The sequence below is a fragment of the Pteropus vampyrus genome, unplaced genomic scaffold (assembly GCF_000151845.1).
Source record: "Pteropus vampyrus isolate Shadow unplaced genomic scaffold, Pvam_2.0 Scaffold35, whole genome shotgun sequence".
NCBI lineage: Eukaryota > Metazoa > Chordata > Mammalia > Chiroptera > Pteropodidae > Pteropus > Pteropus vampyrus.
In genome coordinates, this window is record NW_011888816.1 from 2,458,537 (window position 1) to 2,484,087 (window position 25,551).

The 25,551-nt window shown below is 43.3% G+C and overlaps 1 non-coding gene across 1 annotated transcript; it reads right to left on the reverse strand.

Moving 5' to 3' along the window:
- Positions 1 to 14,993: 14,993 nt before the first annotated feature.
- LOC111738154 lies at positions 14,994 to 15,112 on the reverse strand. Its single transcript, XR_002779712.1, has one exon. It is a non-coding gene; the product is annotated as a 5S ribosomal RNA (ribosomal RNA).
- Positions 15,113 to 25,551: the final 10,439 nt, after the last annotated feature.

Genomic DNA, 25,551 nt, shown 5'->3' on the forward strand with positions numbered 1-25,551 from the left:
ATGCTGTTAGTGGGACCTAAAATATTTAATCGAACGATTATAGTTACAAAGAACGCAAAAATAAAATCATGAAATGTATTCTGCACTCAACTGCCTCCAGCTGAACTGAGAAGGCCAGAGATGCCCAACGGCCAGTCAGTTCCTTGCCACACCTACTACATTCTTCAGACCACCAGCCGAGCCCCGTGTGAACACGGGGCAGGCAGAGCACAGCGCGAGCCGCTGCAATAGCCAAGTGCCTGCTATCACCGCCTTTCACTGGGATTACAGCAACCCGACAGGTTTACGACTTTTAGAGTAATACAGGCTCAGATTTTAGGGGCTGAATATGAACAGTTCTACTTGAGACTGCCCAAACTTAACAGCTTCTATGGCTGGAAATTCTTTTTAAATTATTAGTAGGAAAAGCTACAAACACACAGAAAGAGAGAATCGTAGCCTGAACTTCCATTTATCCATCCTTTAGATTTAACAATTGTTAACATTTTTCCATATTCGCTTCGTTTTTCTTCTGAAGTATTTTGAAAGGAAATTACAGACATGATGGCATTTCATCCCTAAATGCTTTTTTAAACTATAGAAACAATTTCCTATATAACCATAATCCATTTTTTTTTAAATAGACATTTTTAGAGCAATTTTAGCAAAACTGAGTGGAAAGTACTAAGATTTCCCATATACTCTCTGCCCCCAACACAGGCACAGCCTCGCCCATTATCGACATCCTTGACTAGGGCGGTGACAATCGATGAACCTACACTGACACATCGTTATCACTCAAAGCCCATAGTTTATATTAGCGTTCACTCTTGTACATTCTTTGGGTTTTGACAAACATACAAGGACATGTATCCACCATTATAGTATAACACAGAATGGTTTCGCTGCCCTAAAAATCCTATGCGCTCCGCCTGTTCATCTAACCCCCAACCCTTGGTGACCACTAATCAAGTCTGTTTATCCATCCACCTACTGAAGGACATCTTGGTTGCTTCCAAGTTTTGACAATTACAAATAAAGCTGCTATAAACATGTATGCACAGGTTTTTGTGTGGACATAAGTTTTCGACTAAATTGGGTAAGTACCGAAGAGCATGACTGCTGGATTGTAAGAATATTGGTAGTTTTATAAGAAACTGCTAAACTGTCTGCCTTTCGTATTTTGTATTCCCATCAGCAATGAATGAGAGTTCCTGTTACTTTACGTCCTTGATAACATTTGGCATTGTCAGTTCGGGGTCGTTCTAACTGTGTGTGGTGGTATCTCATCGTTGTTGTAATTTGCAATTACCTAATGACATATAATGTTGAGCATCTTTTCACATGCTTTCTTGCCATCTGTATATCTTTGGTGAGAGATGTCTGTTCAGGTATCTTTCTCAATTTTTTAAAATCATGAGTTAAATGTTTGTTTTCTTATCGTTGAGTTTAAGAATTCTTGTTAATTTGTTAATTTTGGATGGCAGTCCTTTTGCAAATATTTTTCTCTCAGTCTATGGTTTTCTTCCCTTTCTCTTGACAGTGTCTTTTCAGAGAAGAAGTTTTTAATATTAATGAGGTTCAGCTTATCGATTACTTTTTCCATGGATTGCGCCTTGGTGCTGTATTTAAAAAGTCATTGCCATACCCATGATCATTTAGATATTCTCTCGTTATTTCCTAGGATATTTATAGTTTTGTATTTTACATTTAAGTCTGTGGTTATTTCGAGTTAACTTTAGTGAAGGGTGTACGATCTGTATATAGACTTACTTTTTTGCATGTGGATGTTCAGTTGTCCCAGGAACATTTGTTGAAAGAATTATTTTTCCTTCATTGTACTGCCTGTGTTCCTTTATCAAATATCTGTTGACTATATTTACGAAAGTTTATTTCTGGGTTCTTTATTCTGTTTCATTGATCTCTTTTTTTTTTGGCCAATACCACGCAAGTTTGGTTACTATAGCTTTACAGTAAGTCTTGGAGTCCAGTAGTGTCTGTCCTCTGGTTTTGTTATCCTACAATATCGTGTTGGCTATTCTTGACCTTTTGCCTCTCCATATAAACGTTAGAGACAATTTGTTGATAATCGCAAAATAACTTGCTGAGATTTTGATTGAGATTGCGCTGAATCTATAGATTAAGTTGGAAAAACTGACATTTTTCTCATTGTTTTAATTTTTACTTTTCCATTACAGTTGACATTCAATATTATATTATTTTGAGGTATACAGCATGGTGTTTAGATATTTATATAATTTACAAAGTGATCTTCCTGATAAAGCTAGTGCTGACCTGGCACCATATGTAGTTATTACAATATTGGTAACTAGATTCCCTATGCTGTACTTGATACCCTCATGATGATTTCATAACTAACAATTTCTACTTCTTTTTTTCTTCCGTCTTTATTGAAATATAATAGACAATTAGTTGTTTAGATTTACATTGTACGATTCAATTAGTTTTTTTTTTCAATTATAGTGACATCCCGGTGATATTGAATCTTTCTATCTGTAGACATGGAATATCTCTCCATTTATTTAGTTCTTTGATTTCTTTCATCAGAGTTTTGTAGTTTTTTCATAGAGAGAACTTGTATATATATATTTTTTTAGATTTTTACCTGAGTATTTCATTTGGGGGTGTTAATGTAAATGATAAAGCCTTTTTAATTTCAAATTCCACTGATTTATTGCTGATGTATAGAGAAGTGATAGACTTTTGTATATTAACCTTGTATTCTGCAACTTTGTTCATTGGTTCCAGAAGTTTTTAGATTGATTCTTTCTTATTTTTTTACATAAGAGTTTTCTTCCTTCCCAATCTGTATACTTCGTACTTCCTTTTCTTGTCTTATTATATTAGCTAGGACTTCTAGTACAATATTGAAAAGGAGAGGAAAAATCCTTGCCTTGTTTATAATCTTAGCAGGAAATCTTCTAGTTTCTCATCATTAAATATGATGTTAGCTATAGACATTTTGTAGATGTTCTTTATCAAGTTGGGGAAGTTCCCCCCTATTCCTCCATAATATCATAGTTACACCCAAGAAAATTAACCAGAGTTCTGTAGTATCATCTACACTTGGTTTCAAAATCTTCCAACTATCTTCTTACATTTAGTATATTTTAACCTGAATCCAAGAAAGACTGGCCTGTGATTTTTTTATTTTTAATTATTATTTTTCCTATGTTATTTACATTGTAATGAACAAAACTCATATTCGGTAGATATTTGGTTTTAAAAAAAACTAACAGCTTTATTGGGATATAATTCACATACCATAAAATTCACCCTTTCAAAGTATGTAATGGTGTTTTTTACTCCATTAATAGAGTTGTGTAACCATCACCACTGTCTAATGTCAGAACATTTTCATCACCCCAAAAGAAACCTCACACCCATTAAAGGTCACTCCACATTTTCCCTCTCAACCCAGCCCCTAGCAATCACTAATCTATTTTCTTTGTCTTTATGGATTTGCCTATTCTGAACAGTTCATACAAGTGGAATCACACAATACGTGGACTTTTGTGTCTGGTTTCTTTCACTTTGCATATTTTCAAGGTTCCTTTATGCTGCAGCCTGTGTCAGTACTCCATTTCTTTTTATGACTGAATAATATTCTATTGTATCGATAAACCATACTTTATTTACTTACCCATTTATCAGTTGATGGACATTTGAATTATTTCCAGTTTTTAATTATTGTGAATAATGCTGCTATGAACATTTATATACAAGTTTTTGTGTGGATGCATATTTTCAATTCTTTTGGGTATATACCTAGGAATAGAATTTTTAAGTCATAAGATAACTCTGTGTTTAACATTCAAAATACCAAATTATTTTCTAAAGTGACTTTACAATTTTGTAATCTTTACTGAAATAAGTACATAAGATCTATTTAAGAGACAATGATTGGTTTAACTGCTCTTTAAATATTTGCTAGCCTTGACAATGTGACTAAAATTTCCTTAATTTTTGGAACTAAGACATGGAAATTCCTATGTTAAAAATATATTCATCTAAGAGAAATAAAATATGGAGCAGTTCCCAGTTAGAATGTGTTCATCAATTTGGCATAGATAAACGGAACATTGGTCAGGTAAGTTTTGATAAGAGAAGGTGGTCAGAAAAGCTCCATGTGGTCCAATCTTGCTGAGAAAAGACTGGCCTGGAGATACAGCAGAGTCATGAAGAAGGAGACAGATGTTTGTATATTAATCTTGTATCCTGCAACCTTGCTATATTGGCTTATTAGTTCCAAGAGGAGGATAGCTTTAGAGGAGACTGTTCTGAAGAAAACTGAGCAGGGCTGCATGGAGCACATACAACAATTTTGTCCAGGATCGGTACTCATTTTTATTATTCTAGGACCGAGGATAGAGCTAAACATTTATCAAAATAAAATCAATCCTTTGATTTCACTTTTGAAAAGGGATGAATCCAGTTGCGTGGTGATAAATGTTTAACAACCAACTCTTTATGGGGGATAAAAGCCCTATCTGTAGGATTTGAGGATTACTGTGGTGTAATTACCCTTACCATGTCCAATTTCAAGCTACCAATGTGGCATTATTGAACATGACATCGGGAAGAAGCTATGCACATCGGCTTTCTTGAGCCAGTAGGAGCCGGCTCCAGCGCATCATGGATTGAAGTCAGGGATAATCCGACAGATATTATCAAGGTGTGGCAGCTCATATAAAGTTGGAACTGGCTAGACTAAGGTGTACAAGAGAGGCAGAATGAAAGTAGGCCAGTCACAGAGGAGAAGAGTAACCTGGCATAGAAAGGCTGGTCACCCACCTGTTTTATAGGTTGAATCTTGGTGCAGCTCTGAGTTTCTTTTGAGATGCAAACAGCCTTCAGAAACACAGAAACCTGCTCAAAAGGCTCTGGCCCAGGTTCTGTTGCACTGCGATAATGAAGAATTGGATGAGGCTCACCTGGATCTACTTGGCCCCAGGAGCCTGAAAAGAAAGCAAAGAGCCAGGCTCAACGGAAGCTTTTCCTTCTCCTCGGTGTGAACCTGCATGGTGTAAGCATAGTTTCTACCGAGAATTAGTTGCTTAGGGAAGAAGAATCTCAGTGATTCTGGACTAGGTGTTCATTCTACTTAGCCCCAGAGCCAAGAAAAACCATATTTTGGGCACCAGAAAGAAGAAAAAGGAGAATGCCAACAATAATCTTTCACATTGTTTCTGCTCATCCAAGGGACTGGGTTTTTCTGGCTCCCTAAGTTCCACTGGGCAACTCGGTCTCATTTCTGCAGAGAATTTTCTGATGATCATGAGTGAAGTCATCCAGTCGGGGGTTCTAAAGATAGATGACTTCCTCTCTGAAATCAAAGCATTACCTGAAGCAGGGTCTTGAGGAAGCCAAATGAGGCAGTAGAAAATGAGAAATTCAGTTACTCAACCCGGGAGGGGCAAAGGGCCGTGGGACATCACATAACCAGGCTGATGGATTTTTCACAGAATCAACGGGTGTTTTGGCACAGCTGTCCTGAGTGACTGGTTGCTCAGGTGATGTGCAGACACGGCTTTCTTTTAACTCAATAGGATGCCGATTATCTTCTTCTTTACCTGCTAGACCCTAGGGAAAATAAATCAATATATTTTAGAAAGGTGCATATATTTCCTTTATGAGTGAAATGAAACCAAAGGAATAATTTTAATAAATTATGGGTACTCACGTATCCTGTCCGGGAGAAAAGAAAGACTGGTTTTTCCTTCCAGAACAGTCATTGATCTATCCAATCTGTTAAAGAATAATCAAACCAGCAACAATCACTTCCATGAAGTATCTACTGATTACGCTGCTCTATAAACAGTCCCTGCATTCAGACACGCTGGTTGTTAAAAATGGATCATTACATCACCACGGGTGTCGTTAGGGTTTTAACAGCTCCCAGATTCAGAAGATCAAACCCTGCAAAATGAGGGCTGATGTCTTATTTTCCCTTTCCTGACTGTGCCCTAAACCTCATCTCACATATTCTGAAACCTTTGCTTTCCTCCAAATTCAAATCCTTCATTGACATTCTTCCATGTTATCGGTCTCACATGGTATTTCAAAACACATCATTTCCTTTAAATGATTTACACATTTTTTATCTTATCCCGCAATCTCCCAGACAGCGGACAGAAAAGGCACTGCGAACCAAGCCTGGCACAGTCCACCCCCAGGCCCGCATGTTTATCTTCCAAATGAGGGAGTTGGATTATGTGTCAATTAGGATTAAGGTCAGCTGGAACAGAGACTAAAATGGCAGTGAAAATGGCTTCAATTAAACATGGAATGATTTCTCTCTCACTGAGTGAAGCGTCGTGGTACAGAGGACAGGGCTGGAACATCAACTCCATGACCGTCAGGGACCCCAGCTCCTTCTACCTTGTTGCTCCTCCGCACACAGCTCCCACCTCTTGGTCTAAGCGGCTGTTGTAGATGAAGCCGGTGTACTCACATTTCTGCCATCAATGAAAAAAGGCATGTTGCTTCTCTGACATGGCACCACCAGAAGTAACACTCAATACTTCCACGTATGAGATACTGGATAACCACAAACGAGTCTGGGAAATGGAGTGTTTATTCTGAGAAGCCATTGACCAGCTAAACCTTGGGGATTCTATTTTCATGGAAGAAAGGGAAAACAGAGGAAAAGAAAGAGCTATCTTTTTAAAATTGTGTCCTTGAAGTCCCAGGGTTTGGTGTGCTGTTGCACAGGTGTTATTGTGGGTTTGGGATGGAAGAACGTGTGAGCGAATTTGCGTAGGATCCCAGAAAACTTCTCAAAATCAGAGCATATGGGTGTCTCTTTTCGAAGTGCAATTGTATTGGAACATTACTGATAGATGGCGGTGGTCTAGACCGAGCGACATTGAGAGTTGACTGATAAGAATTCTCAGGGTCCCAGGGGAAGAGGTGCTTCCAGTGGTGTTTGAATTGGTGAAGAAGAAAGCCGATTCTGGAGCAGAGCACCAATCCTAGACAAGGACACACTGAGCTAGTGTTCAATCAGTTTTCGACATTGATGACATCATGTGGCACAACCAGAAGCAACGGCAGCTGATGACTGGGCCTTGAAATTGGACTGATAAGATTCTGTATGTTTCTCTTTGACTGAGTTGTGAGCCAAGTGAGAGTTACAGCAGAGTAGAGTTTCTCAGCCTCAGCACCGCTGACATTCTGGACCAGGCCACTCTTTGTTCTGGATGGCTGTAATGTGCATTTTAGGGTACTTAGCAGCATCCCGGGCCTCTATCAACAGATGCCAGTAGGACCCCATTGCCAAGTGTCCTCCAGGTGCAAAATCACCCACAGCTGGGAACAGCTGGCTTAGAATCTAGGTAATAGTGACCATTTTTGTACTTTGCTAATGGCTGTCCACTTTGGTACCAATCCTTTCATAAATCAGATGGGCTGTGTATCAAAGGCCTTAATGTGTTTATGACTGACGTAATAATCCCTTTCCTGGTCTCTGCCCTGAGGAAACAATTCGTAAGAGGTTTTCTGTCTAAAGATGTTTATTGCAGTGCTGTTATCAACAGAGAAAAACTGCAAATGGCCAAAAATATTAAACAATAGGAAAGAATTAGGTAAACCATGCTAGATCCATGCACTCACTCAAATGCGTTTCTGAGTTTATAATAATGTGGGGAAATACCTATAATCATAAGTGAGTAGATTAAAAACTATAGGAAAAAAAGACAAGAAGAAGATTTACTGAAATGGTAGACTCTGAAGAGTGAGATTAGGAGTGATTCTTTCCCCTCCTTCCTTCCATATTCCTATAGTTTCCAAGCTTTCGAAGCTCAATAGAAATGACTTTATATCAAACTACAAAACAAAACTTAAAAAAAAAAAATTCTGATTAAAAAAAAAAATGTAGGGATCAAAGATGAACAGCCATGCCCTCAGCACTCCTTAGAGAATAGTGGCAGGGGGTCTGGGCTGGTGCGGTGGCCTTTATGAGCATTTCTGTGAAGTGCATGTTGTTGAGAAAGAAGCTAGACTGGTGTTCTTTCCCACACTGAGTTCCTGAGCTTTGTGCCAAGTGACCCTACCATGCTGGCCACGACCCATTGAACCAGGATCCCTATTAAAGGCTCTCGTAGGCTGGGCAGGAGGAAGCCCAAGGACCTATGAGAAAGTTTAATCCAAGGCCCTATTAAATAGGAGCCTTCGCTATTGAATAGTGAAAAACAGGGCCAATCAGATCCTGTCTCAGGAAGTGTGCATGAAAAAACGTGTTTAGGAAGCGTCCCTAACTATCCCTGACTGATAAACAAGGACAACCAGGCCATTAAGCAGCTGTGGATCCTGAACAATGAGAACGATTATTTTAGTTCCTCCCCAGGCCACAGAGATGCCTTTTCTTACTCTTTCACTTTCTTACAAGAAGCTCCTACCACAGGTGGAGATCTAGGCAGAGTGGGACCCAGTGTCTGATGAAGCTTGTCTCCCTTATGGTGTGTAAGGTAGACATTACGGGGGCAGCTAGAACCCTCCTGCCCACTACGGTGGCCCCGAAGACCACTCCACAGGTAAGTGGCATGGGAAACTTGTCAAATTCCAGATTCCTGGCTCCTCCTCTAGATAATTTGATAGTCTTGGAGAGTGGGGCACTAGGAATTTGCATTTAAGAGTTCCCAGGTAATTCTGATGTGTAATTTGGTTTGGGGACCATTGTTCTACCCATTACTGCAAAAACTATACCTGCATACTCTAACTCTGAAGTGTTCCTTAACAGTATGATGGTTCCTCAAAAAATTAAACAGAGAATTGCCATACGATACAGCAATTCTGTTCCTGAGAATATACAAAAAAGAATTGAAAACAAGAATCTCGAACAGATATCTGTGCACCCATGTTCATAGCAGCATTGTTCACAGCAGCCCAAAGGTGGAAGCGACCCAAGTGGCCATTGCTAATGAATGGATAAACGACATGTAGTATATACATAAAGTAGACCTTACAAGGAATGCAATTCTGACATACACTACAACACAGGTGAAACTTGAGGACATTATGCTGAATGAAATAAGGCAGGTAGAAAAAGACAAATATTGTATGATTCCGCTTACATGAGGCTCCTAGAGTCATCAAATTCATAGACAGAACGTAGCATGGTGGTGCCAGGGGCTGAGGGGAGGGGGAATGGAGAGTTAGTATTTATTGGGTATAGAGTTTCAGTTTGGGAAATTGAGAAGATTCTGGAGATGGTGGTTGTATAGCCATGTGAATGAACTTAATGCCAGTAAACTGGACGCTTAAAAATGGTTAAAATGGCAAATTTTATGTTTATGTATATTTTACCACACACACAAAACCCCAACAAAGCAGCTGAGTAACATTAGCAACCACCAAAACGAACCACGTGATTCCATCTAGAAAGGAAATAAGCTACCTCAAAGAAATCGTAGCCAAGAAAATAATTTCTTTTTGTACAAAAACACTGTCAGAGACTAAAATCTTTAGAAAAGAAAATTAGTTTGGAACAAGCTTCTTTATGATAAAATAGAGAGAAACAAGATATGGAACACGAAAATAAAATTTCCGTTTAAAGAAAAGAAATCATTCCTGAAAGTGACAAGCAGGTCTTTTCTGAGTCTTTAAAACCGTCTCTGAAATGTTGCAGTTTAAAGCTTTTAAAATACTGTTACCTGTCCCCCACCTACACACTCCGGAAATGGGTTTACTTCCTCTCTTATAAACATAATCTTTCTTTGATGTTCAAATAAATTCAGGGACTCTGGGGTCTCCTTGTCATAGGCACTCCTTAAATCACCTGGGAAACCCTTCAGCGTGGGTGGTCTTGTCTACTGGCTATTGACAAAGGGGGACAGGTCGGTGGGGGGCAGTGTAATAAAAGAGGGGAGGTACTTATTAGGAGATTTCACGAACGTAAAAGACTACAGTTGGGGCAGTAAACTGCTAATCATTTTCACAGAGGGTGAGACCAAAAAAAAAAAAGAAAAGAAGAAAAGAAACAGCTTTAAATACAGCATGAATGAAATTTAAGTTAGGATTAAGTCTGTGCATCAATAAAAATTCAAAATAAGAGAGGCTTAAATAACCCACAAGCTTATCTTTCCCTCCTGTAAATGGACCCAGAGGTAGGGCGTCTGGGCTCTGTGAAGTCGTCAGGGACTCAGGCTCCTTCTGTCCCGTTCCTTGGCCGTCCTCAGCTCACAAGCCAATGGGATTCTTTGACTATTTCAGCTTTGGCCATCAAGTCTGTATTCTGGTCCAGGAGGAAGAGGAAGGAGTGAAGAGGCCCACTCTTTCCAACAACAGGAGCGATACGTGACATTCCCATTTATATCGCACTGGCCAGAACGTGTTCTCAGGACCACACCTGGCTACAAGAGAGGCTGGGAAATGAGATCTTTGCTTCAGGGAGCTGTCACCCAGCTAAGAAGGTGGGGAGCTGATATTGGGGTCGACGATGAGCAAGCTCTGCCATCTGGAAGTCAGGTCAGAGACAAGATGCAGGGAGTTCCTTTTCAGCCCAGGTATTTCCAGCCTTCTACAAGAGACTCTCCAAGGCCCTCTGCAGAGCCTAGGAGTTTGTGGGGTTTTTTAAATCCACACAACTTCCCTGGGTTTGTGTTATTTCCACTTTTATAAACGAAGGTACTAAGATTCCAAGAGTTTATGTCTCTTATCCAAAGCAGCTCCATGAACTGTGCCATTGGCCTCCAAATTCTTCAGAATCATCCCTGTGGTCCCAAAGCCCCTTCCTCTGGAGCACCTACAGGGGTGAATAGAGTCTGGTTGGGGATGGCTGTGTCGGTCAATCGTGGGTCTCTCAGCTCTAAGCAAGGTCTCCTGTAAACACAGATGTCTTCCTAACTCCAAAGCCTGCCATGCAGGACCCCAGGAGCCCATCTCATGGCAAACTGTGCACATCACTCCTTTTACCCAGGAGGCTCAAAACCTCGGGTTGGACCGCAGGCTTAGCTTGCTGTTTGAGCTGATGATGTTGGCATCCTGGGGCGGACTTGTGTCTCCTATGTTTGACTGCTGTACCTCTCTCATTGAGGACAGGTGTGTCAAAAAGGATGGAAGGGCACCTCTTGCAGACCCCAGAGGGCTAAAGAGACCAGCAGCACCAACCCAGAACTGGGCCCGCCCAATTCTGAGACATCCGTTGTTAGGTGGGAACACTCGAAACCGAGAATGTTGAAAAGAAACTGCCTTTGGCGGTCTCTGTTCTCTCTTGATGCTTACACAGGCTCCTTTCATTTTTCAAAGAACTCTCTTGAGGAATTAGGAAATTTAAGGTTTAAGTGGTTGAGGATGAGGAATAAGCCCAGAAGAGTAACTTTTAAGAAAAAGGCTGGTGACCTGGGTGTTGCTCACCCCCTCCCCCACTCTGGTGGAAGGGTACTTCTCAGGAAGCCGACCAGGTAGGTCACAGAACCTTCATCAGAGGGCGGGGCTGGCTTCCGCAGAAGCATGACTCCCCGAATGAGGACAGAGTCTAGTACCCGCTCCCTGTGCACACCTCTTACCTGCCACGGACCACACCTGCACTGTCCTGCCTTTCTGCCGCTACGTAGAACCCCTCTGAAAAGCTCTTAAAGTCTGTCTGTTTTTAAATAATTTTTCAACAGAAACCATAAAAGTGAATGCTTGTTTGTTATAAAGAGTTTAGAAAATTGAGATTACTAAAAGGAAAGAATGAAATATTGCCTGTTATTCTCTTACCCAGAGATGACTGTGACTAACTTTTCATATATTTTTCGAAGCACATGTACACGTATGTTTGTATGTATATGCATGTGTGTATATAAAGCTTTTGAAAAGCAAAAATGGAATCAGACTATTTTATAACCAGTTTTTTTGCCACTTAGCAATATGTCACAGACATCTTTCTATGTCAATAAATATATATCTGCAATATTGTTCTTAACAGCATAAGATATTCTATTGCACCATCATTAAAAAAAAAATCCACTATTGTTAGGTAATGAAATTAGTTCATTGCTCTATTTTTGAAAAAAAAATTGTTATTATTATTATTATTATTAATTATTACAATCTTAGGGCACATCCTTAATTATTTCCTTAGAATAAATTCCTAGAAGTGAAAAGCTGGAAAAACTTTTAAGGTCTTTTAATATAGATGATCAAATTTATCTGTAGAAAAGTCATAATAGTTTAGATTCATATCTACCATATAGGAGAGGATTCTCAACATTCTAGTTTATACTAGACACTAAATTTTTCTTTAAAGTTCTGAAAGGTCAGCGACATTCTGTAATCTTTTAAGGAAGACCCGCAATTGTAGATCTATCCTATACAGAAAACTTTCTTTCCACGACGACCAAAGGCTGCCCATACAGAAGCCAAATTAGACCCAAATTTAGATATGTCTGTGTCTCAGAACATCTTGTCATTTCTGTCAGCCTCTGAACACACATCTAGCCAAACAGCTCTCTATTATTTGTGACCTAGGCTGGATTCATCGCTGACCTAGATAGAGAACCCTTCTGATCTCATTACTGGCCCTTCTAACCATCTGGTCCTGGCTACACAGGTTACCCACTCAGTTGGAACCTTCATCACTCAACCAGCTTCCTTCTTGCCAGTTTCCCAATTAGAAAAAATATATATGAAATATGTATGTTTCCTTCGACGTTGCTCTTTTCACACACACAAAAAGAGGGTGTAGATATCTGATGCATATTTTCACCCGACAGCCAACTAGCTTACTTTTTAAACCTTGACAATCCTACAGAATCTATCACGGCTCCCTGAAAGCCTCAAGAGAGAGCGGAGAGGAAAGAAGGAGAGAAAGTGGATTCTCACGGTCCCAAGGACTTGGGCCTGAGGAGTTGCCGCTGCGTGTTATCTCGCTTATGCTAACATTTAAAATATTTGTGGTTGGGGGGAAATGCCAATTATCTTCAAAACTGGGATTCTATTCTTGGCTAAAAGTGTTTTTTTCAAAGTCTCAGAGTTGAAGCAGATTGTTCTTCCAAACTCACGAGCTATTTTTACCTGTAAAAATATGGAGCGTGCACACCTGTTTGCACATACATCTATGTGCATGGACACTTGGGGTCATTATTTCGAAGGCAGAACTAAGAGACAGAGAGCTGGATGTCTTGCCACTTATGTGGAAGCATTGGCCGTGGGACAGAAGGCTGTCTTCCTTTATAGCTACTCATTTTCTCAGGTGATATTTTGGAATCTTCAAATCAGTCATACGAAACAAAATAGACCTATTTTTAGAACGCTCTATTGTTAATTATGTTGTTTTGGTCTGTATTCTTTTGACCGAGGCATTTATTTAATCATGCGAAACATCCTTATGAGGTTCTATGATATTATGTACCACGGAAAAGTGTCCAGATGGAATCTCTAGTCCAGCTCTGTCGCCGACCATCTCTCATGAAGGTGTCCCTTCACTCTGCACAGTCTGTTTATTCACCTGGATTTATTGCCCATGGAGCACTAACACCCCTGCACTTGTGGTAGAGTGGGGATGGTGTCCTGAGCAGGTGCCAGCTGGCATTCCATGCCACAAGTCGGAGTGACACAGGGCTCACTCTGGAAGTAAAGCAGGTGGAAACTGTGTGCAACCGTCTACCCCAGGCACTCGGGCAGGCGCTGGTAACCCAAATGATGCTGCGGTCCCACCAAACGGTCTGATCCAGCACCTAACACAATCTGTAGTCATATTGGTGCCTATGTTAAAAGGTTTTATCATGCAAAATTTCAAAAATACACACTATAGACATGAGAGTATAACGAAAACTCAGGCACTCATCCCTCAGCTCCAACAATTTTAACTCTGTCCCTCGTTACTCGCAGACGTCATGCCATTTCACCCATAAATAATTGCTAAAGACTTCTTAGAAAGATAACCAACATGCCATTCTCCAGCCTAAAAAATTAACAGTTATTCCTTAATATTAGATTAGTTCTCTTAAAGCTATCTTTGTAGGGCTTTTTTTTTTTCAAGTCAGAATTTCAAATAAGGCTCATGCACTTCTTTTGATGGTTCCTTTCTCTTAGGTTTTACAATTTTTTAATTGTTTCCACTCCCTTCCCCGCTCTTTTCCATGCCATTGATTTGTTTAAGACTCTAGGTCATTCATCGTGTAGAATGTCCCACATTCTGGATTGGTCATTCGTCGTGTAGAATGTCCCACATTCTGGATTGGGCTAATGGCTTCTTTGTCATGCTGCTTCATTGGTTCTTAGGTCCCCTGTATTTCCTGTAAACTAGTAAGAGATCTAGAGGCTTGGTTAGATTCTGGATCAATTTTTTTAAGGCAAGGATGTGTCAGAGTTGGTGCTGTGTATCTGACATCACGTCAACACAGGTAGCATGTAGGTCTGGTTATCTTACTTACAGTGATAGATCACTGGGCTCAGGGGTGTCAGCCATTTCCCCTAAGATTTTCAGCATCCAATGATTGTACCTTAAATCTATTATTTCATTGAGGGTCACAAATAAAATTTTATCATTCCTTCTGCATTTTTAATAGTGGAAATTCTTATATAAAGAAGAAATTTCCTCAGCAACTATTTGGTTACCCGAAAATACAGTTTCACAGATAGGAAGTGTAAAATAAAATGTTGACATTCCTTCTTTATTTACCAATTTTTGAAGTAATGAATTTAAGACTTAGCAATCTCTAGGGGAGACCCATAATCTTTTCTTTTGTAAAGTATCATTTCGAACTCATGAATTTTTGTTCATTTGATGAGTTTCAATTTACTGTTTTGTTATTCTTTTTGTTGCTAAAATTTTCCCATCTTCTGCTGGTGGAAACCCTTTCAGTTGACCCCGGGTCCCTTTGACGTGACTCCCTTAGCTTTTCACTGATTCACAGTTTCCTTTCCTGATGATCCAACCCATCTTGTATATTTTCTTTTCTATTTTTTTCTTTTTTTTTTTTTAGGCGAGGCAACCTTGGCCGACCTCACAGATTGCAAGGACCTTGTCAGCTTACAATCCCTTATTTTTTAAAAAAAATTTTTTATGCCTACAGCACCTGGTCTTCCTAGGTGGTCTCCCATCCAAGTACTAACCAGGCCCAACCCTGCTTAGCTTCCGAGATCAGACGGGATTGGGCTTGTTCAGGGTGGCGTGGCCGTAGACTACATTTTCTACCTACCCTTGGAATCAACCAATGATTTCTCTAAGTTGCTCCATTCTTGTGTTGGGAAATGGTCTTCAAAGACCCAAATCTAGCCTCTAGAGGTACTTATCACCGCCAGGCCTTGTCAATGCATAGAACTACAAATGAATATGTCATTTGCTTCGACCTCTTTCCTTGTCCCCCGTTCTCAGGCCAGCGCCTAGGACACAGAGGATGCCCTGATGTGTGAAGGCCCCTTTCAGCCATGAACTTCTAGCTTTCTCTTTGACCCAGCTGCAACTCAGCAAGTAAAAATCCAGTGTTCTCCCCCTGGAGGCACAGTACACTGCCCCGTCTCACTGATGTGGGACTTGGCCATGCGACCTATTTTGGCCAGTGGAATGTTGGTGGATGTGAAATGAGCAGAGACTTTAATCTGTTTGTGTGGTTTGGCTTGGGCTTTGGTGCCTTCTGCACTAACCACGAGGAAAGCATGGCGTGGATAATCATTGCCCTTTCTGCCTGAGCCCCAAGACAAACACAGGTGGAGTAGACCCAAACCCAAGCCACAGTATAGAGTCAATCCCAGCCTTCGCCACCTGGCTAGGAGTCTCTCATGGGGTCTCTGAACCTACAGGGCGAAGGTAGACCCTCGGGTTTAGGACTGTCAGAGACTTTGGGGGGCAGCACCTGTGACACCCACCTTTCTCTGGCTACCTTGGCTGCCTTTGGCAGTGTAATTCTGAAATCGTACCCTGAGGGTCTACCTATAGGTAGAGAGAGACCCCATAAGAGACTTCCAGCCAGGTCCTGGGCAAAGGGACCCCAAGAAACTGAGGGGTGAAGAAGGCTAGAGAGAGAAAAGGCATCTGATAGGAAACAGGAATTTACCACAGCTGCCTCTGGCCTCGTGTGTGTTTCTGCTCAGTTCACGCAAGATGGTGGATTTTTCTGTCCCGGGACCAGCTGTGCTGGAGCCTCCTTGGTGCTGCGGCCCACCACACAGGGGACCCGTGAGGTGTTTGTTCTTGCCTTTTGCGGTGTGATTATCTCTTGCGTGCTCCTCTCCTCCACTACGTGTCGAGATTCTGCCGGTTTCCGAGGAGGCGACGGACCTGACAATGACTTCCAGAGGGAAAACTCGGCAGCGGGACTCAGGGTGACTTGGATACCGAGACTCGGAGCCTGCAAACGACTTGCTCGAGGTCTCCCCGCGATGAAGGGTCTGAGCTGGGACTCAAGCCCATGTCTCTGGACTCTCTCCACCCCCAAGGGTCACTTCAGAGAAACACTTTCTCCAGGGCCCAATGACGCTCCCTCCCAAAAACTTAGTCGAGAAAGCCGGTTGCGTTTGCTTTGTTCGTGGTCAGTGTCCTGTGGGAAAGGGTCAGCCGGCTCTTGGCTCTTCCGAGCGGGGCAGAATTATTCATGAGGCCTCCCTTTCCCCTCTCATTACCGAAGGCGTTTGTCCTGCCCAGTGGGGCCACCGTGGGACACATTCTTTGTTGTTGTTACTGTTGTTACTGTTGTTGATGTTTGTGGTTTTGCCTTTTTAAATTAAATATTATATTTTCTTCAATTCCAGGAGTCATCTGTGTGCATTGTATTAGAAAAATAGAGAAAAGCATAAAGAGGAAGAGTGTAAAGAGAAAAGCATAAAGAGGTAACTTGCTTGGTCTCCTGCCACTCGAGTCACAGGGTCACAGGGGACAGATGCCTCCTGTGTTCCTCCAGGTCCCTGAGCCTGCTCTGCACCTGGAGCCTCACCTACAGGCCCTGGGTCCAGCTACCTGGGAGGCCTGGCAGGAGCATGGGCTATGTGATTGGAGAATTTGTCTCCCTGGCTCCCTCTCTGCAAGGTCACCTCTGCTGAAAGTCACTGCTCCCCTCCAGGCCCGGGGGCCTAGCAAGACAGTTCCCCCAACCAGGCTCTGGTAAGTGTCCCCAGTCTTCCTCCTTTGGGGCTGGGGGTGGTAGGGCCCCTGCCTACTGCACTTCAGGTCATGCCCCCACCCACGCTGTCGTAAACAGTCCCTCCCCAGCTCATCCTGGCCTGAATGTGCCATCTGTTTTCTGCTGGGAACCCGGCTGATTCACTTTCTGACTCACTGACATTTCGAGACCTTTCCATTGAAACTCCCGCTGCCACGACATTTTCTGAGGTTCCCAAAGCGATGTATGAAATGGTGCCTGGAATAAACTTGGGAATCCCTGAGGGGGAGAAGGCATTTAACTCCCTGACTCTTCCGTGGTCCCCAGCCCCTCACCCGACCCTGCACCACACTCCACCTGGCCCGTGACCATGCGCCGTGCAGCGAGGGCTTCCACAGCTCCACGCCCTTCCGAGCATGTCTGTCCTGCTCCCACACCTTCGGCACGATCACTGCTCAGGTTACCAGAACGACCTCCGCCAGGTCCCAGTTGGAAAGGAAGTTGTAGGAGAGGAGGAAGGAGCCCGGCTTGCTCGCCCCACGGCCTTCGCCCAGAATGCCGCCTCAGACCCCCACTCCCTCCCCGGCTGAGTCCTACGTTCTCCTCTTGTCTCGGCTTGAATGAGGCCTCCTCCATGAAGTCTTCTCTGAGCTCACTACCCTGATCGGGGGCCCTTCCTCACGGCTCTTATCATAATGTGCTGTAACTCTCCTCACGAGGCTGTGAGGTCCATGGGGGCAGGAACTGTGTCCTGCTCACCCTTCTACCTGGCACCTGCCGTTAACACCTGGCACGTGATTAGCACTCCATAAATATGTTGAATACTGCACATTTAGGACATCGTCCAGTATCAAGTTTTCCCACTGAGACCCATTTTGAAAGACTGTTTTCGGTTGGAAGAAACCTTGATTTGAATCAGCCAATCACCCCTTCCTTGAATCTTGTCTACATTAGAATCCACTTTCCCGTCCCCACAAGCGCTGATGTGATGGTACTTTAGACAGGTATGTTTGTTGGAGGTGGGAGAGGGGTGTAGAATGAAAAGTGGACCTTTGTTGGAAAACTATGTGGGGTTCTTGACACGGGAGGGTGCAGAGGAGTATGAAAGCAGAACCAGAGAGGTGGGGGTGGGATGGAGAACTCTCTATTCCATATAAAAAAATGTCAGTGCTGCTGATAGTCACAGGAAGATACATTTCAGATGCGATTTTAGTCTTCTGGGGTCATTTCTGAACTTATCTATCTTATTTAACTTTACCTTCTAATGAGAGGTCAGGAGAGTTTTGTGCTTTGATGAAATATTGAAAACCTCTCTTTGAAAGGAAAACACGAATATCTCTCTTTGCACAAAGAAACACCAGAAGGGTATCCAAGAAACTAATAAAGTGATAACTTCTGAGGGTGGAGTGGAGGATTCAAGTAGACTGGGATAAACGCTGGGAGCAAAACTTCTCAATTATACCTTTCAATAATATTTTGACTTTTGCATCGTAAGAATTTATAACCGATTAAAAATAAAATGACATTTGAAAAAACCTTCCCTGAGAAGAGCACTAACCTTCAAACTTTTATTTCAACCCACTTAGGTGGGGCAAAAGACCTCATTGCCCATCTATTCTACCCTTTATACTTCTCAGTGGAAAAAAAGATGACACTTGTTTATAATAACAAAGCGTCAATATACAAACAGCTTCGATGACTCCTATTTGAACCACCACGTATGCATGTCTTCCAAGGCAGTTACTAGAAAATGACAAGACCCAGACACTGATCTGGTAAATATAGAATCCTAAACATCGTAGAGAAGATCAGATAATCTGCAACCAATGACACGGATAACACAGTAGCAGCAGCTGATGAAAGAGAAAATACTTGCTTCCTCCTAAGTGTGGGCATTCGGGCTGTCTACAGTCGTGCGTGCACAGCGGGGACTTTGCAAGTTGCCGCGTGTTACATGGATCATGGAGTTTGGGGTAGAATACTGAGTAAAAATATTCTGGACACACACACGTTTTGGTTCACAAATTCCAAATTCAGTCATTTTTAATGATCTACTTAATAAGTTGCCAGTAAGAAGCGATGAGTTCTCTGTAAGTGACAGTTGGAAGAGTGTGTGGCATTCACACAGAAGAGAAGAGAGGACTCATAAGTTTGGAAAGCAATTTGCATTCGTCAGGGAAATTCTTATGTCCCATCGGTGACCTTTAAGCCCACTTTGAAAATGGCCGTTAGAATTACTATATTGGCAAAAATTTATAAAGCTACTCTGCTCTGAGATGCCGAAGTCTTAGAGAATTTGGATTCTGTAATGGAAGAGACCATTCATCCAAATCATGCTTTTTCCCCGTGGGAAGCAACCCTTCAAATGACAAAGGTCCTTCTGATGTATCAGGTTTGGCATCTGGGACCACTTTTCTAGGAAGAACATGTTAGGAGAGCTGCAAACACTTGGGGAAATCTTTTCACAAGGAGGTTCTAAATGCTGATGAGTTCTGAGTCACTCCACCCCTTCCCTATACTTTTAACCACAGCAAAGCTTCCGCTGGCCAGAATGGTGATGCTTTTGAGGCGATGGCTTCAGATGCACTTGCTTCCCTGCGCTCTGGTCCTCTCAATTCTCTTGTCCCAGGACCTTCCCAGCATCTGCCCTGTTTTGTCCTGTCTCTCAGGCCTAATTCCACACCATCCTTTGGATTCTTGGACCCTCCTGGGCTTCCCCAACTCTGACTATCTCGTGCTATCCTCTTGTGATTTGCACCCACTCTCTTGTTCTCCCTACACCTGTCCATTTTAAGTAACCACTCACCTTACCCACCTCCAATTTCACCTCCAGCTCCAGGGGACCAGAGGGGAGGTGGGATGCAGTAAAATGACATCCTCGAAGTTCTCGAATCTAAACACCTCTACTCCTTAGCCTGCCGTGGTTGACCATCAGATCTGCTTGGGAACAAGTCTATGCTCAGCCATGTGGTTTGGAGCTGTACTTCCCAGGAACTGTGAATACGTGTGATATACGGTTGGCAGTCAGCTGTTTAAATAATGAATTGTTTCCCTATCACTTGGTACGACCATTACCCCATCACCCTGACCACCCAGACCCCTTCCCTGGTACTCCCTAGACTTTTCACTAAACCAGCCACTTCGGGGGCAATGCCTGGCCAACCAAGGTGGGGAGTGAGGGTAGGGCCCTGGTTGTATACCCTGGCCAACATCCATTCCGATTGGTCAATATCTGAGCAATACTAGTTGTTATATATCTTAAATATCAACCTTGTGCAAGAGAGCTGGAGTCTTAGAGATTGTCATATAAAAATATGGACAAAAAAAAAAAAAAAGTCAGACAGGTGACTCGTACCAGATGCTTCCAGCCAGCAGCTTCTTTTCTTCAAAGGCTGTGCCAGAGGCATGAAGGTTTGTTTGCAACAAGCACATGATTTTGTAAACATTGCTCTTTGCCAAATCCCCAGAGGCCCTTGAATGCTGGGTGCTAATAAAGCTCAAGTTATTATTAGGCATGTGGTCTATGTAGGTCACTGCCAAGTGCTATCATGATGGAGAGCAAAGAAAAGCAAAGAAAAAACCCCAGACGGAACGTGCATGAGGAACTGCAGCCTGTTCTCCAAACAGGAAACACGCCCGGAATCTTTCTCTTCTGTCTCCCAGAGGACGTGGTTTTTTCTTCATCTGCAAAATGAGGGTCACTTGAATGACCCCCTTTACCAGGGTCTTGGGATTTTTGATAAGAAACAGGCCTCTTTAGAAGAAAGTGGGAAAACCCACTGGGAAATAGTATTGAGAGATTCAGCTTCATCCCATCGCTTTAGATTTTCAGTCGCTGTCACATTGTTGCCGTGTCTGTCTTTGTTTTACTTCGAAGCCCCAGAGATGGGACGCGGTCAGTCATGAGCGGCAGCAGGAAACAGCTCCAGAAATTCCAAGGTCTTGAGGGGAAGCGACAGCAGATGCGTGCGTCCGATTCCGCTTGGACGCAGACTTTTTTCAGATGGTCACAGAAAGATGACCCTGTCAAACTTTCAACCATTCGAACCGAGTTTAGGGTTGTTCTTTAGGGGAGTCCTCTTCCTGAGCAATGAGGAACACGCGCGTTTCCCAAGCATCCCGTGGGAGGTGGGGGTGACGTTCCCAAGGCTCTCCGAGCTGGAAGGATGTCAACTGCAGGCAGGAGAGGCAGCCGGATGGCCTGGGGCTGGGGTCATATTGTCTGGGGGAGGGATGGTGGGATTGGAGGTGGCTGGGAGTATTGCTGGATCCTAGACTTAGGAAGGTACTCCAAGGAAAGAAGGAAGAGGCAGGGCAGGCAAGAGGCGGTGTATCTGCCTGTGTGGGAGGTTTCTCTGCTCCTGGCAGAAAGTAGGAACCTGCCAGGAGAAAGAGCAGGAAGACCCAAACTCAGGCCAAGCTGGAGGCACGGGGCAAGGTCTCGGGGTTTCTGGAACAGTGGAGCCCAAACTGACCCATGAGCATGCTCCTCTTTTCAAGAAAAAAAAAAAAAAAACTCAGCTAATGTACATTTCCTCCTGTTTACAGAGCATTTGAGGCGAACCCTCATCTTTAGCCTTATTTATGTATTAAATAAGCACTTGCAGCGCTTACCCGGTGCCAGGCACTCTTCCAGAGTGTGACGAGTTTGAACTCGTTTCGTCCCCACGAGGATCAGACAAAGTACTCAGCCTTGCATTTGACAGCAAGGAAACTGAGGCACAGAGGAGTTGAGAGGGGGTCGCACAAGGAGGGGGGGAGCCGCGACCGGACCCCAGGCAGCCTGGCTTCCGAGCCTCTTCACTCTGCCCTTGACTTTTTATTTTATTTTTTTTTAAATCCACTTTATTTTTTAGAACTGTTTTGGATTTGCAGAAAAATTAAGCAGGTAGTGCCTCGGAGAGCTCCAAAACATGCCATACCCAGTTCCCCCTCATCTAAGCGCCTTGCTTAAGGACGAACACTTCCTACGACTAATGAACTAACGTCGATACTTTATCATTCACGAAAGTCCAGCTTCGTTATGAATGAAAGGCCGCGGTTTATGTGGATCGCCTGGTGTCTCTTTCTCTTCTGCGATCCCATCCAAGATGCCACAGTGCACGTAGTCTTCACATCTTCTTGGGCTCCTCTTGACTGTGGCGGTTTCTCTGACTTTCCTTGTTTCTGATGACCTTGATGGTTTTGAGGGGTGCCACTCAGAGGTTCGGGGATGTGTCTGGTGATTTTTCTCACGTTTAGACGGGGGCTCAACCCTTTGACTTTTGAGAGCAATAGCAAGCTCTTTCTTGCAAGGCAAGTGCGCACCTAACAAAGATATCTGTGTTAGTTCTGCCATTAGTTGGCAGAATTCCACATTAGGTTGTTTTTTATTTGTTTGTTTGTCTACGTATTTGTTTCTTTCCGGGAGAAAAAAGGAGAGTCCTGTTTCGTAATTATGCCAAGTCATTCGGTTCCAATTTTAAAAAGTCACCTTAACCCAGACTCTCCAGTCGGGCCTGTTCATCCCCGTCACCACTCGGACTCTGGCTCAAACGTGTAAAGGCAACACTGTCAGGGACGTAGCCCTGTAGGGCTTTGTCCTTCCCACCCACTCATCTGTCATCCAGTTCTACTTGCTTCCTCGCAGCCAATGTTTCCTTGTGCCTTCGTCACTCCCCGCGTAACCAAAAGCCACAGCCCATATCTCATGTATGGCCGGCTGCCTCCCAGCTCCCAGCCCTGGGCTCTGTCTCTGCAACTCTCCACCTCTGCTGTCCCTGTGGGGGCATCACCTCAGTTAGCCCTGGGAGTGCACATCTGTAGGCACGGCCCACACCCTGCCTTCCCCAGATGCTGTTCTGGTGGGTGGACCCACTACCCCGGGCGGCAGACCACACCATCAAATGCGTCCTTAAGTCCAGCCCGAGGACACATCTTTTTGATCTTCCCACGGAGAATTCTGATCATAAAGATGTTTACCCACGAGACAAGTGCTTGAGATATGGTCTTGAGATGATAAAAATACACACAACCTTTTAAAACCATGGCAACACAAGAGGCAGGAATACTGCAAATTACAGTGCGTGTAAAATATGGCTACAGGCTGCAGGTTTGGAGAGAAAGTTTATTAGGAAAACAACACGTGGGAATAGAGTCGGCCTTCATTCTCACCTACTTCATGTTCCAGCTCAGAGCCACACCAAGTTTTAAGCCCAACCCCCAATAAATGTTTGTTGACGCGTATGGATGAAGGAATGCAGGAAAGGCATTCCCCTCACCCTCCTCCCCTGCAGTGCGGACAGTCAGGTAGCCAACAGCTTCATGGCTCGTGATGCCTTCCCAGACTTCCTCATGCTAGGTTGAATCACTGGCCTCAATTCTTCACCCTTTCTGCATCCACACCCTTTGCCATGTGACTTTGCAGATCCTCCCACAATCTGGGGAGGAAAATGCTGCCCCGCCCCTTGACTTTGGGCTTGGCCGGGGGATATTTGCAGATGTGACACATGCAGTAGTTTGAAATGTGCTGCGGGATTGGGTGTGTCCCCTTGTGCGTCCACCATTGCCATGAGAAGAACGTGCCCCAGCTAGCTTGCTGGTTTCTGGAGGATGAAAGGCCTGTGAAACGGACCTGGACCCAAACTGCAGCCCGGAGTCTAACCCAACTGATTCCAACCAAGATCAGCCAAACCTCAGCTGACCTGCAACGTATGAACGAGAAACAAAGCTCAGGGCTCTGCTATGAGGTTTCGCGTTATTTGACGTCAAGCAGTAGCTGATGGATGTACAGCTCCACCTTCCAATCCCTCTTGGAAACTTTTACAGGAGGCAGGTTTCTGGGAAAAGGAGACTTTGCATCAAAGCCTTTCCCAGGAGACCATTCCTTACTTATGTGAGCCTTGCTAGTGACATCACAGTCGCTGTGACTCAGCTCTCCCAGGAAGCATTAATGTATTAGTAATAATAGTAATTAGCATTCACCTGGGATTTTCTAAGAGGAGGTAGCTGCGACACACAACTAACTGTCTTATGAGGTGGATAGGCCAGGATTATCACGTTCATTTTGCAAAGAGAAAATAAAATCCCCAGACGAGGTGGATGACTCACCAGGACTGAACCAGGAGGCAGCTGTCTAAAGGAAGAAGGAGATTAGGAGTTCCTTACACCCAGGGAGAAGCCACGTGCACGTGGGCACACGTGCGTGTGTGTGTGTATGTGTGCATGTGTTTTAATTTTTATAAAAGGAATACATGCCAATTGTAGAAAAACAGGAAAATGCAGAAAGTAGAAAAAATAAGTTTCCATTCTACCCAATAGTATTCTGATTTCTTTCTCTTTGCTACTTATAATGCATGTATATTTTTTATATATTTTTATGCTAGAATCACACTGTATATATGAGCACTTCCCATGGCATTTAAAATTCTTAAAAGATATACTTTTTAATGTATAGTATTATGTTCTTTGGACTTATTCTAATTCGTTTAAGCAGCTTGTTTTTTTTGTTTGTTTGTTTGTTTTTTTGGCCATTAAAAACAATGTTTTGGTGGACATCTTTGTCGGTACAGGAGATAATTTATGTACTTGGTGTATGGCACATGATATGTGCTTATTAAGAGGCAGCTAGTATTTGTCTAAATATTTGTCTAAATCCCTGATGATTTCCTTAGAGTAAACTTCTAGATGAAATTCTGGGTTAATGAGTTTTAACGTTTAAGTGGTTTTTGCTACATATCGTCAGATCGCTTTCTGGAAAGGATCTTCCAATTTCTATTACTGATGATAGCATTGCAGGTGCCCATCTCACAGCCTCCTCACCAGCACTAAGTATTTTCTTTAAAACAAAGCATTGCTAATTTGGTAGATGAAATAAGTAGATCATGGTCGCATTTTTTATTATTAGAGAGGCTAAAAATTCCTGCATAATTATTAACCATCAGTAGTAACAGGGCGACTCAGGGTGGAGCATTTGGGTCTGAGCCTGGCATAATAAATAGTTCTGAATGAGTGAATGATCAAAGGTGGGCCACACTGTGGGTGTGAGCGGAATTGCCAAGGCGTGCAGTTGTTGATGTGTCGACTGCATGGACAAAGATTTACTCCTAGTAAATCTTTCTTGCTCAATTGAAAAGACTTTCGAGTGGACAAAATTCTGGGTTAGATGTGAGGTTTGGGAGTGTCTATCGGGGGATAGTACTGAGAAGAGGGTGCTGGGCTCGGCCGACAGGAGGAGCTGAGAATGCAGCCCCTGGTCCGTGACCTGGGGGCTGCTGGGGGCTGGGACTGCCAGAGGTGCCCTGGCTCCTTCAGTCTCCCTCCCCTCAACCCTCACCACCCCCACACACACACACTCCTGTGTCCTGCAGAGGCTGGGCAGTGTATCTGAACTCCACAGACACTTCTGTTCCCAGAGAGAAGGGAGGGATGTGAATGTCAGCTTTCCTATCTGACCGTGTCATGATTGGATGCAGACACTAGACTGGCTGAACTGGATGAACCCCGGCCATGCTCCGAGTTTCTGTTCCTCCAGGCCTGGCTGATTCCT